Source organism: Vipera ursinii (genome assembly GCF_947247035.1).
Source record: "Vipera ursinii genome assembly, chromosome: 6".
Taxonomy (NCBI): Eukaryota; Metazoa; Chordata; class Lepidosauria; order Squamata; family Viperidae; genus Vipera; species Vipera ursinii.
In genome coordinates, this window is record NC_139515.1 from 28,862,512 (window position 1) to 28,874,994 (window position 12,483).

The following is a 12,483-nucleotide window of genomic DNA, read 5'->3' on the forward strand; positions in this document are numbered from 1 at the left end:
ATATAACATCGACAAGACCACCCATGTCCTGATCGTCAGACTCTGCCCAGTCGGAGTCCAAGCCTGTCCGAATCCGAGTGATTTTGTCTGACAGATGTTGGCAAAACTCCTCGGCAGGACCCTGTAAGGGATCCTCCTTCACCTCTTGATTAAGGAGGGAGCGAGTTACCCTAAACAAGGCGGCCGGGCGGTTATCTGAGGACGCAATGAGTGTAGCGAAGTAATTAGACCTCATCATCCTCATTGCTGCGAGATAAGATCTAGTAAAGGATCTTAGTCGTGATCAGTCGGATTCAGATCGGGTGGATCTCCAACAACTCTCTAGGCCCCTTCCCCGACGCTTCATCTCCCGAAGCTCCATGGAAAACCATGGAGCGAACTGGGATCTGCATCGGGTCAGGGGCCGCAAGGGAACAACTAGGTTAAGTGCCTCCATGGCAGCCTTTTCCCAGGCTTCCACTAAGGCATCAACCGAGCTGTGAGCAAAGGAGGCAGGTGGAGACCCCAGTGCTGCCTGGAACTTCTCAGGGTCCATTAAGTGCCTGGGACGGAACCATCTTGATGGTTCCACATCTCCACAATGGGGGGTGGCATAGTAGAAGACCAGCCTCAGGAGATGATGATCGGTCCATGACAGGGGTGTAATAATTGGGGAACCCCCACCAAGATCATCTAACCACTGTCTAGATAGAAAAACCAAATCAAGCGTGTGCCCCCCCACATGAGTCGGGTCCCGAATTACTTGTATCAGGTCCATGGCCATCATGGAAGCCATGAACCCTCGGGCTAACTCAGATGATCCTCCCAGGGATGGTAGATTGAAATCACCCAAAACTATAAACTTGGGGAATTCAACCACTAGCCCCGAGAGGATATCGAGAAGCTCAGGCAGGGCCATTGTTGTGCGACTAGGCGGTGTTCTGAACCAGCCCTCTTCTGGCCTTGTAAAGGCAAACCCCTATTTAAGAAGAAGAGACTGGAGAGCTTCCAAGGCTAAAAGGCATCTGCCAAGATTTAATTACGCAGTTAACAAAAACACAAGAGCTTGTCTTCTCAAGCGGAAAAGTTGCTTTCAGCAACCAGGCCCTCCCCAAACACTCCTTTTATAGAGAGCTCAGGGCGTGGTCTCCCTGTGCCTCCTCCCGAGGAGTCTCACAGCCTTTCTTTGTTTGTTCCTGCTCGACTGCCTCCTGCGTCGGGCGTCCTTGAACAGGGCCAGCTGTGGGTCATCTTCCTCCGCACTCTCGGGCTCACGCAGCTGAGAAGAGGTCCCCGGCTGAGGGCTCTGCAAAGCCTCCAAATCATCATCAGCCGGTTCGTTTCCCTCCTCCCCCACATCTGAGTCATCCGATACATCGGAGCCGGCTGTCGGACCCACAGGCTGGCCCTGAGTCACAACACTATCCCGCACCGCAGGGCCCTTCCCCCGGGTCTGCCGATCCGGATGCGGTCGGGATGGGAACTGTTCGTGAAAAGCAGTCACCAACGCAGGGGCATGAATGGCGGTCGCGTCTTCCCATGTGAAGTCCTCCGGCCCGTACCCTTTCCACTCGATCAGGTACTGGAAGCGACCTTTCAGCCAGCGGGAATCCCTGATGCTGGCGACCTCGTACTCGGGGGTGCTGTCGCCATCACGAGGTCCTGATGGGGGAGGTTCCGCTTGGCGAAGTGGACAAGCCGGTTGTTCGGGGACCAACAAGGACCGATGGAAGACGGGGTGCACGCGCAGGGAATGTGGCAGAGTTAAACGATAGGCGACCGGGTTGATGACGGCCTCGACTGGGAACGGTCCAAGGTAACGGTGGTCCAGCTTCCTCGCCGGCCGAGTGGATGGTAGGTTCCTGGTGGACAGCCAGACCCGATCCCCCACCGATAATGGAGGCGTATCCCTTCTCGACCGATCGGCGAACCTCTTGTAGTCGGCCTTGGCCTTCTCCAGCTGCCGTCGCACCAACCGATGGATCGCCTGTAACTCCGCCATGAATTCGTTCGCTGCCGGCTCCGGTGAGTCCACGGGAGAAAGGGGGAAAAACCGGGGGTGATAACCCACGTTGGCCAAGAACGGTGTCATCTGCGTGGAGGTGTGCTGCGAGTTGTTAAAGGCAAACTCGGCTATGGCCAAATAGTCCACCCAATTGTCCTGCTGCAGGTTAACGTAGCAGTGCAGATACTGCTCTAAGATGCCGATGACCTTCTCGGTACCCCCGTCGGTCTGAGGATGATGCGCGGACGAGAGGCAAACCTTAATGTCCAACGCCCGCATCAACTCCTGCCAGAAGCGGGCTGTAAACTGGGCCCCCCTATCGGAGACGACTCTATCGGGAAGGCCGTGCAGCCGGAACACCTGTTGGATGAACATGCGACTAGTGGCGCGAGCTGACGGTAAGCCGCGACAGGGGATGAAGTGCGCCATCTTGGTCAACATGTCGACCACCACAAACACTGTCGTGAAGCCGGAGGATGGGGGTAGATCCGTCAGAAAGTCCATGGACACAGCCCCCCAGGGTCTCTTGGGTGTTGGCAAAGGCTGCAGTAAACCAGGCGGGGCCCCTGTCGCTGACTTGGCCTGCCTGCATGGGACGCAGGAGGTGACATAAGACTGGACATCGTGTCGGACTCGGGGCCACCAGAATGTAAGGGAGACCAGGTTCAGAGTCTTGAACAGGCCAAAATGCCCCGCAGCCGGGTTATCATGACATTGGCTGAGGACGAGTCCCCTGAGTGGCCCTCCTGGAACATAGAGCCGGTCACGATAATACAGGAGTCCATCCGTGACCGACCAAGGCGAATCTGGCCCCACCTCTTCCTTCCGCTGAGCCACCCACGCCTCCTGCTGCTGCGCCTCCCGGATCCGAGCCCGTATATCCACCGGCTCCCGCACCGCAGCAAAAGACTCGACGGGGATCACTGTCCTGGGCGGAAGCTTGTCTTCCACTCGGGTGTACTCGGGCTTCCTGGACAGAGCATCCGCTCTCTGATTGTGCCCGCTTGGTATGTACCGCACCCGGAAGTCAAACCTCGCAAAGAAGAGGGACCACCGGATCTGGCGTTGGTTCAAATTCCGAGCGGTCTGCAGGCTTTCCAGATTCTTGTGGTCCGTCCGGACCTCGATTTGATGCCGCGCCCCCTCCAGATGATGCCTCCAAGCCTCGAACGCCGCCTTGATGGCCAGCAGCTCCTTCTCCCAGATGGTATAGTTGCGCTCCGAGGGATTCAATTTCCGAGAGTGATACGCGCAAGGGAAAAGGGTACCGTTGGGCGTCGCTGCCTGGAGTAACACGGCCCCAATGGCAATGTCGGAGGCGTCCGCCTCCACGACAAACGGCCGTTGCGGGTCAGGATGCTTCAAGATGGGCTCCTTCATGAAGGCGTCCTTCAAAGCTTGGAACGCCTGTTGTTCGGGGGCGTTCCACTGGAACCGAGTCTTCTTCTGCAGGAGCCGGGTGAGGGGGGCTGTCAAGGCAGCAAAGCCAGGGATGAATGTCCGATAGTAGTTGGCAAATCCAAGAAGTCGCTGAACATCCTTCACGCGACGCGGGGGTTGCCAACTCTGCAACGACTCAACTTTACTCGGTTCCATGGCGATGCCCTCAGGAGAAATGCAGTGGCCCAAGAAATCAATGGTCACCTGGTAGAACTGGCACTTCTCCAACTTGGCAAACAGCCGATGTTTCCGGAGGCGCTGCAGGACCTGACAGAGATGCTGATGATGCGCTTCACGCGACGGGGAGTAAATCAGGATGTCGTCCAGGTAAATCACAACAAACTGGTCCAACAGATCCCGAAAGATGTCATTCATAAAATGCTGAAACACAGCGGGGGCGTTGGTCAGGCCAAACGGCATCACCGTGTACTCGAAATGTCCATAGCGAGTACCAAACGCCGTCTTCCACTCATCACCCGGCCGAACCCTGACGAGGTTGTAAGCTCCACGCAGGTCCAGTTTCGTGAAGATCTTAGCCTTCCGGAGTCGGTCCAAGAGCTCGGGGATGAGGGGCAGCGGGTAGCGGTTACGCACCGTGATAGCGTTGAGTTTCCGGTAGTCACAGCAAAGCCGTAACTCGCCCGACTTCTTTTTGACGAAGAGCACGGGCGCAGACACTGGCGAGGACGAGGGCCGGATGAAACCACGAGCCAAGTTCTTTGTCAGGAAGTCCCGCAATGCAGCCAACTCGGGCTCCGACATGGAGTACAAACGCCCCACTGGGAGAGGCGCATCAGGGACTAGGTCAATGGAGCAGTCGTAGGGCCTGTGCGGGGGTAATTGGTCCGCCTCTGACTCGCTGAACACGTCAGCAAAGTCGGACAGTTCGGGAGGCAAGGACCCTGGGGAACCCTCCACCTGGCCGGCACAGATATGGCGGGTGTGGTCCACGCACTGCAAACTTGGGAAGGTGACCAAGTTCTGAGACCAATAGATCTGTGGATCATGTGCCCGGAGCCACGCCAGTCCCAAGACCACGGGGAAGTGCAGTTCCGAAGTGACGTAGAACTGAATGGCCTCCACATGGGTACTGATGGCCATACACACGGGTTGCGTGGCAGCCGTAATAGGCCCGGACAGGAGCACTCGACCATCGATGGTCTCCACAAGCATGGGCGGATCCACTGGACACTGGGGAACAGCCCATTTGGCCACAAAGGCCGAATCCATAAAGTTAGTGGTAGCCCCAGAGTCAATTAAAGCATGGACCGGAATCCCCTCTGGCTTGCCAGGAAGGATCAGACGTGCCTCCAAAATCAAATGCCGTGAAGGTTCACAGGCACCGTCGGAACGGCATCGCTCGGCGTGGTCGTTGTGGGTCGCCCGATCTTTCACACCGTCTAGATCGGGCTCGGGCCGTTTCCCGACAGCAAAGCAGGGGACTTTCTCAGGGCCGGCTTGGTCACTGATGCCCGCTGACGCTTCTTTGGACAAGAAGCAGCCAAATGTCCAGGGTCCCCACAGTAAAAACACAACCCCTCCGATCGTCGTCTGTCCATTTCCATCACCGATAGACGGGACCTGGCGGCACCCAGCTCCATTGGCTCCTCCCTCTGGACTGGGGGCTCACGCACAACAGGGGCGGCAGGGGTCTGTGGGGTGGCACGGCGACTCTTTCGCTGCTGCAACCGGGCATCGATCCGCAGACAAAGATGGATCAGCCCATTCAGATCTGAGGGAATGTCCACGCGGGCCAGCTCATCCAACATCTCCTCTGACAAGCCATCCTGAAAGGCATCCACGAGCGCAGCCTCATTCCAGGCGGAATCCTGGCTAAGCAGCCGGAAATCGCTGATATAGGCCTGTAGAGGGCGCTGACCCTGCCTCAAAACTTTCAGGCGTCGGGTGGCAGTCTGCGCCTTAATCGGGTCCTCGTACATGAGGCGCATATGGTCACAAAACCCCCCAAAGTTATCCAACAAAGGGCTAGGCTGTGCCAACAGAGGCGTGCCCCAACGAGCTGCATCTCCCGACAGAAGGCTCAACACGAATCCCACCTTATCTCGGTCAGTGGGGAAATCAACTGCTCTCACGCTGATAAAAAGCTGGCATTGTCCCAGGAAGGCAGGAAACAGTTCTGGATTACCAGCAAATTTATCCGGCATAGCTATCTGACATTTCCTCCTGGGTGGGGGTGCAGCATGTACCTGAGCTTGCAGTTGAGCCACCTGAGCTGCCAGCAAAGTAAGTTGCTGAGTGAGCTGGGCATTCTCGGCAAGAAGCTGCTCCATCGTAGTAATAAGGGGTGGGGGCTGAAAGCAAACTGTTCTGAACCAGCCCTCTTCTGGCCTTGTAAAGGCAAACCCCTATTTAAGAAGAAGAGACTGGAGAGCTTCCAAGGCTAAAAGGCATCTGCCAAGATTTAATTACGCAGTTAACAAAAACACAAGAGCTTGTCTTCTCAAGCGGAAAAGTTGCTTTCAGCAACCAGCCCCTCCCCAAACACTCCTTTTATAGAGAGCTCAGGGCGTGGTCTCCCTGTGCCTCCTCCCGAGGAGTCTCACAGCCTTTCTTTGTTTGTTCCTGCTCGACTGCCTCCTGCGTCGGGCGTCCTTGAACAGGGCCAGCTGTGGGTCATCTTCCTCCGCACTCTCGGGCTCACGCAGCTGAGAAGAGGTCCCCGGCTGAGGGCTCTGCAAAGCCTCCAAATCATCATCAGCCGGTTCGTTTCCCTCCTCCCCCACATCTGAGTCATCCGATACATCGGAGCCGGCTGTCGGACCCACAGGCTGGCCCTGAGTCACAACAGGCGGAATGTATACCAGCAGTAAGCCTAGCTGTGACCTAGGGCCACATCTCAGTAGGAGGGATTCACATCCAGCTATTTGGACGATGGTGGACTCCTGAGGACAAAGAGTCTTTCTCATAACTACTGCCAGTCCCCCGCCCCTACCCTGAACCCAAGGTCGGTGAAGCACTCGGAAATCTGGTAGGCAGAGATCGACCAGAGGGACACCACCCTCTGGGCCCAACCAGGTTTCCGTAATGCAAGCCAGGTCCGTATGCTCACTTTCAATCAGATTGTGAATGAGAGGAGCCTTATTGATTATGGACCTGGCATTCAAGTACACCAACCGGAGCTCAGGTGGCTGCTTATCCTTGCTCCCAGAGTCTTGGGAAACCAGAGGGTTAGAGCGCTTCACCGCTTGGAGATAGCAGGGATGCAATCCCAGATGTCGATAGGGTCCTCTGTCTTTACACCTGCTGCCATTCCCTAACGTCGTGGGAATAGGTAATCCCACGACCTGTTCTGGAGCCCCGGAGGCAACCAGCCTTAGCTCCCCCTCCATGTGATCAATCCCAGATCTGGTCTGAATAATAGTTGGTGGAATTCCCCCCGTTTCCATCCAACCATGAAAACCCTCCCCCCTCCCTAACCCTATAAAGAATTTAACTAAAAAATTAACCAGGGGCCTCTTATTAGGTTTGTAACGGAGGCCCCTATCCCTGCCCAGCCATCTCTCAGGGTCCCAACAATTGGGCCCTTCATCAAGAGGCAGAGTGGAAATTGAGGCGGGTTGCATCCAGGAAGGGGGAGGAACCTCTGAGGGCGTATAAGGCTGTGCTGGAGTAGCTGAGACGAGTCATTGATATTAAAGTAAGTAAGTTCGGCAAAAAGGCAGTCCCTAGATCTTTCGGGAGGGTCTTAAATCCGCAGGAGGTGTCCAGTTTGCTAAGCAAGCTCAACTGCCACTTGAGCTGGGTGTACCCTGGAACAGATCAACCCCCGTCCTCTCACAACGGTCAGAACCGGGGAGCAGGTTGAATCACATGACTGGGATGAGGCATACCACCTAGAGCTCTCACCTCTAGGGAGGTAGCAGATAATAAGATTAGGCCACTCTCTCACAGTGGCTATTTGCCCAGGTCTTCCTGAAACCTTGGGGGGGGAGGAGAAAGGTAAAGGAGTCAGCAGATTAGTATAAGGAGTAATAGTCTGCGGAGACATAAAATGGTGAGAAGTCATGATTTCAAAGAACTTCTCCGCATTAGAAGAGGGTTAGGTGATGGTAAGTTGGTAGACGTGGAAACCAGGAACCCAGAGATATTCTACTAGGCTATAATAGCTGTGTAAAGTTGGTATGTGCCTCCCAATCGTCTAAGGCACAAAGCATATGTTCTCAGCCATTGGGTCATGGTCTTCATGTTGGAGTGGCACAGTGCTTCAGTTCTTCACTGCCAGCCGCTCCAGATGTAATCAAAATGTTTTCGCCCCTCTATCTTTTCGACGCTGCTCCAAGCTGTGGCCATCTGGGCAGCTAGTAGGTTCTCCAAAGTATCCTTGGATTTGTCAAGATCTTTCTGGCTCCGTCGGGCTTCTACGATACCGTCCATCAGCTGGTCGGCGCTGTATGGAGCGTAGTTGTTATGGGTGTTTCCAGGCTGCAACAGTTTTTACCGAGGCTCCCATGGCGCCGACAATCAGCTGGTCGGCACCGTATGGAGCATGCTATGGATCGTTGCTATTTTGGGCTGTTCAGGGGCTTTCCAGGCTCCGACGGTTTTCTCCGAGGTTTCTACGGCACCGACAATCAGCTGGTCGGTGCCGTATGGAGCGTAATTAGTTTGAACGTTCTTTGGCACTGCTTTTCTTTGGAATTGGAATGTAAACTGATCTTTTCCAATCCTGCGGCCACTGTTGACTTTTCCAAATTTGCTGGCACACTGAGTGTAGCACTTTTACTGCATCGTCTTTTAAGATTTTGAATAGCTCAACTGGAATACTGTCTCCTCCACTAGCTTTGTTATTGCTCGGTATTTCTAAAGCCCATTTCACTTCACATTCTAGGATGTCTGGCTCAAGGTCAGTGACCACCTCATTGTGGTTATCAGGGATGTTAAGCTCATTCTTGTATAGTTCTTCTGTGTAATTTTGCCACCTCTAATTAATCTCTTCTGCCTCTGTTAGGTCCCTGCCAGGCGGAGCCAAGATGGTGGAGAGGCAGCAAAGGCTGTAAAGAGCTCCTCCAAAAGTAAAAGTTTTATTTTATTTTACTTTATTTTTATTTTAACTTTTTAATCTCTTTTAATATTGTATTTTAACCTACCTCTTTTAAACTTTTTAAACCCATTTTTAACCCATTTCAACCTTTTAAACCATAGTTTTAAACTTATTTTTAAACCTGTTTTAACAAACCTGAATGGGGAAAAGAAGGAAGAGACAGCACTCTGCAGCAGAAAGTATATCCAAGCCTTTGAAGCAGCAGAAAATGGATGATTATATTGCAAACAGACAGTGTGCTCCAGTAAGTAACTCATTCGCAGGCACCTTATCAGATAAAGTTAATTTATGTGACTCATTGGAATGGGACTTACAAACCGAAGTGGAGAGCAGACAGCGTGTGGAGTTGTCTTCCTCCCTCTTGGAGAATGGCTCCCCTCCTTGGAATCTGGCAACAGCCTCTTTTACACAGGAGGGAGATGTGGCAAATTTGAAGGGGGAAAATGTGACAGACTTCCTTTGTAGACAATGTTTGCTTACAGCTCAAACTATAAACTCAATATATAATCTCTTGTCAATTGTCATGGATAAGGTTGATTGTCTGAAAGAGTCTTTTGCAGAGTTTGTTAGGAGCCACCCAAATACTGTGGAAGGACTTGGGAGGATAACCATGGACAGACATGGGATGGCTAACTCAGAAGGTGAAAGTAGAGAAGGACCTTGTTCTCCTCCCAAAAATTTGAACACCTACAGAGAAAACACTCAATCAGGCAAAGGTCTAAGAGATGACCAATATAACTACAGTCTGCAAACTAACCAAGTTACTTTGCAAATTTATGACAAGAGAGTAAATAGAGGGCGTTGGAGCAACAGAAAAGCTATTAGGCTGTCCCTGAGCCAGCTGCTCCGCTGTGAATTCACTCTGATAGATCTACTACATGCAGAGTGGCTGCCAGCAAGAACACAATGTATGAGAATTCTCCTATCATTCAAGCAGCCCACAATTCCCTCCATGATCTTCAGAATGAAGCCCTTTCTGAGCTTTTCTCAATATTTCCAATAAGGGTCTTTTGCTCAGAAAAAGTGTGCCCACTCCTGAAACAGCATCACCAAGAGGGAACTGTCGCTTTAAATCTAGGCTGCAACAGCCCTCACACTACTAGGCCTGAGGCTGCTGCAACTGAACTGACCCTGAGAAAGCAAAGAAGCAATATACGAACTGTGTTACCCACAGCTGCAGGAACTGCTGAGGATGTGCCAGAGGAAATGTTGATTGACCTATTCAGTGCATTGCCAGAACCTGAGCAAGTTAACATCATTCAAAGATTGGACGACCTACAAGAGGCACTGACAACAACCCAATCTACAGCAAAGCCTCTATTTAATTTGGCTCCACTAAACACGCAACCTTGTGACAAGATATTTAATCAACAATCTGCCTTTACCTCAACAGTAAAAAAAGGTGTTGTCACACAGGCTGAGAGTGGAGTAACTGCACTGACTGACCCAGCCTCTGAGAAACAACTGAAAGACAAAGGGCTTCATCACACAGTGCCCCCTAAGCTGACAAACACTAAGGACATAATCCAGCTTCCATCCTCATTTGATTTAGAAGTTCCCACAACATCTTTTCACAAGATGAACCCTCAGCCAAGCCCCTCCAAAAATGGACATAAATCTACATTCATAGACTTAAGCCAGAGTACCTGCTCTTTTGAAAAAAAATCATTCTTGGAGCAAGAGCAGAGGCACACTGGCAACCAAGATATAGAGGAGCAACAACAAGTTCTGCAACCCACGAGGAGAAATATCGAACCTCACAACAACTGTGTTTATATGGGAAGCTTAGATGATATTGACCCAGCTCCATTGTCAAGTTGACATCTGGCATTTCCACCATCTAGCCAATCAACCAAGTCAGACCACCTTGCCTCTGAGAACCCCATACAGTTGATGACCTGGAAAATAGCTGGCTGGAAAGGGATGGTTGATAGTGGACTAATGAGCTTTCTCTCTAGATTTGACGTAATAGCCTTTCAAGAAACCTGGCTAACCGAAGTGGATGAACCAGTACAATTGCCAGGCTTTCAGGGATGGGCCTCCCCAGCCCTAAAAACAAAGAACAAAGGGAGACCCTCTGGTGGGCTATGCATTCTTATAAAGGAAGAGTTGCAATGGCAGGGAGAGAAATTATATAACGAAGATAAGTATCCGTACTTTCTAGCTGTCAAATTTGAATATGACCAGTTTGGGTTAATATTGGTAAATGTGTACATTCCTCCAAGCACATCCCAGCACTATAATTTTGAATATTGGATGGGCTTGGAAGTTATCTTAGAAGATATATCTAAATTGTACCCTCGGTCCATAGTGGTATTATTAGGAGATCTGAATGCTAGACTGGGTCCCTCTCTGTATGAGCTTGCCCAGAAGAAGGGAATCCCAGGGGAGTTCTTTGATAACCATCCTCAGTGGCTCTCGAGAGACTGTAAAAGTAATGCCGCTGGCCTGCTCCTAGTCTCCTTAATTTTTAAGGGTAATCTCCAAATTTTGGGAGGTAAGGACAAAAATTATACATACCCTTATACATACCACTCAGCCAATTCAAGTAGTGTACTGGATCTCTTTTGTGTGTCTAGAGATAAGGCTGACCTCTCCTCAGAGGTCACAGTACACCTTAGCGACAATAGCGACCATCAGCCTGTAAGTGTGACATTGCGAGGCCGCTCAGATTTAAGACCATATAACATGGCTGACAGATGGCTCACCAAAAAGGTAGAGGTGACCCAAAATAAAAGGTTAATTTGGGCCAAAGTTGATACTAAGGCAATATTAGAATGCCTTAAAACAGAGAATGCTACTAAGTGGGCTAGAACAATACAGTCATCTACTACTGACTGGATGTCAGCCTTCAATGCATTCTCCAATCTTTGTAACATACTGAAGAAACACCTAACAGCTAAACCTACTACAAAAAGAGCCCAAGTGGGTAGACCTCGCTGGTTTGATCCTGATTGTCAGCGACAGAAAAAGCAATTGAAGGCAGCCATGAGGCTTGCCCAGAGGAATCCTACTGCCCATATACAAGCTAAGATGCTGCACACAAGAAGGGAATATAAAAAAACTATAACATTAAAGAAAAAATATTTTGCCATTTCAATCTGGTCAGAACTTGAGTTGGCTGCCAGAAGTCATAATTCAGTATTATTTTGGCACTCTGTAGCAGGTATTCTGAAGGAACGGAGATTTGCATTTGACATACCAATCTCTGCTGCGGACTGGGAGAATTATTATCAGTGCTTTATCATGCTCATTATTGCATGAAACATTCCCTTCATCTCTCTAATTTTCTTGAAGAGATCTGTAGTCCTCCCTATTCTGTTGTTTTCTTCTATTCCTTTGCACCGTTCATTTAAGAAGGCATTCTTATCTCTTCTAGCTATTCTCTGGAATTCTGCATTCAATTGGGTGTATCTTTCTTTTTTTCCCTCCTGTCCTCAGCTATTAGCAAAGCTTCCTCAGACAGCAATTTTGCTTTCTTGCATTTCTTTTTCTTTGGGATGGTTTTAGTTGCTACTTCTTGTACAATGTTGTGAACCTCCTTAAATCTATTTGTCACCTCTACTGTATATTCATCAGGGATATGATTTAGTTCATACCTGAGTGGCCTACTGCTTTTCCCTACTTTCTTCAGTTTAAGCCTAAATTTTGCAATGAGAAGCTCGTGGTCTGAGCCAGTCAGCTCCTGGTCTTGTTTTTACTGACTGTATAGAGCTTCTCCATCTTTGGCTGCAGAGCACATAGTCAATCTGATTTCTGTGTTGACCATCTGGTGATGTCCATGTGTAGAGTCATTTCTTGGGTTGTTGTAAAAGAGTGTTTGCAAAGACCATTGTATTCTCTTGACAAAATTCTATCAGCCTGTGCCCTGCTTCATTTTGTACTCCAAGGCTAAACTTGCCTGTTATCCGGTTATCTTTTGGTTTCCTACTTTAGCATTCTAATCCCCCATGATGATAAGGACATCATTTTTGGTGTTAGTTCTATAAGGTGCTGT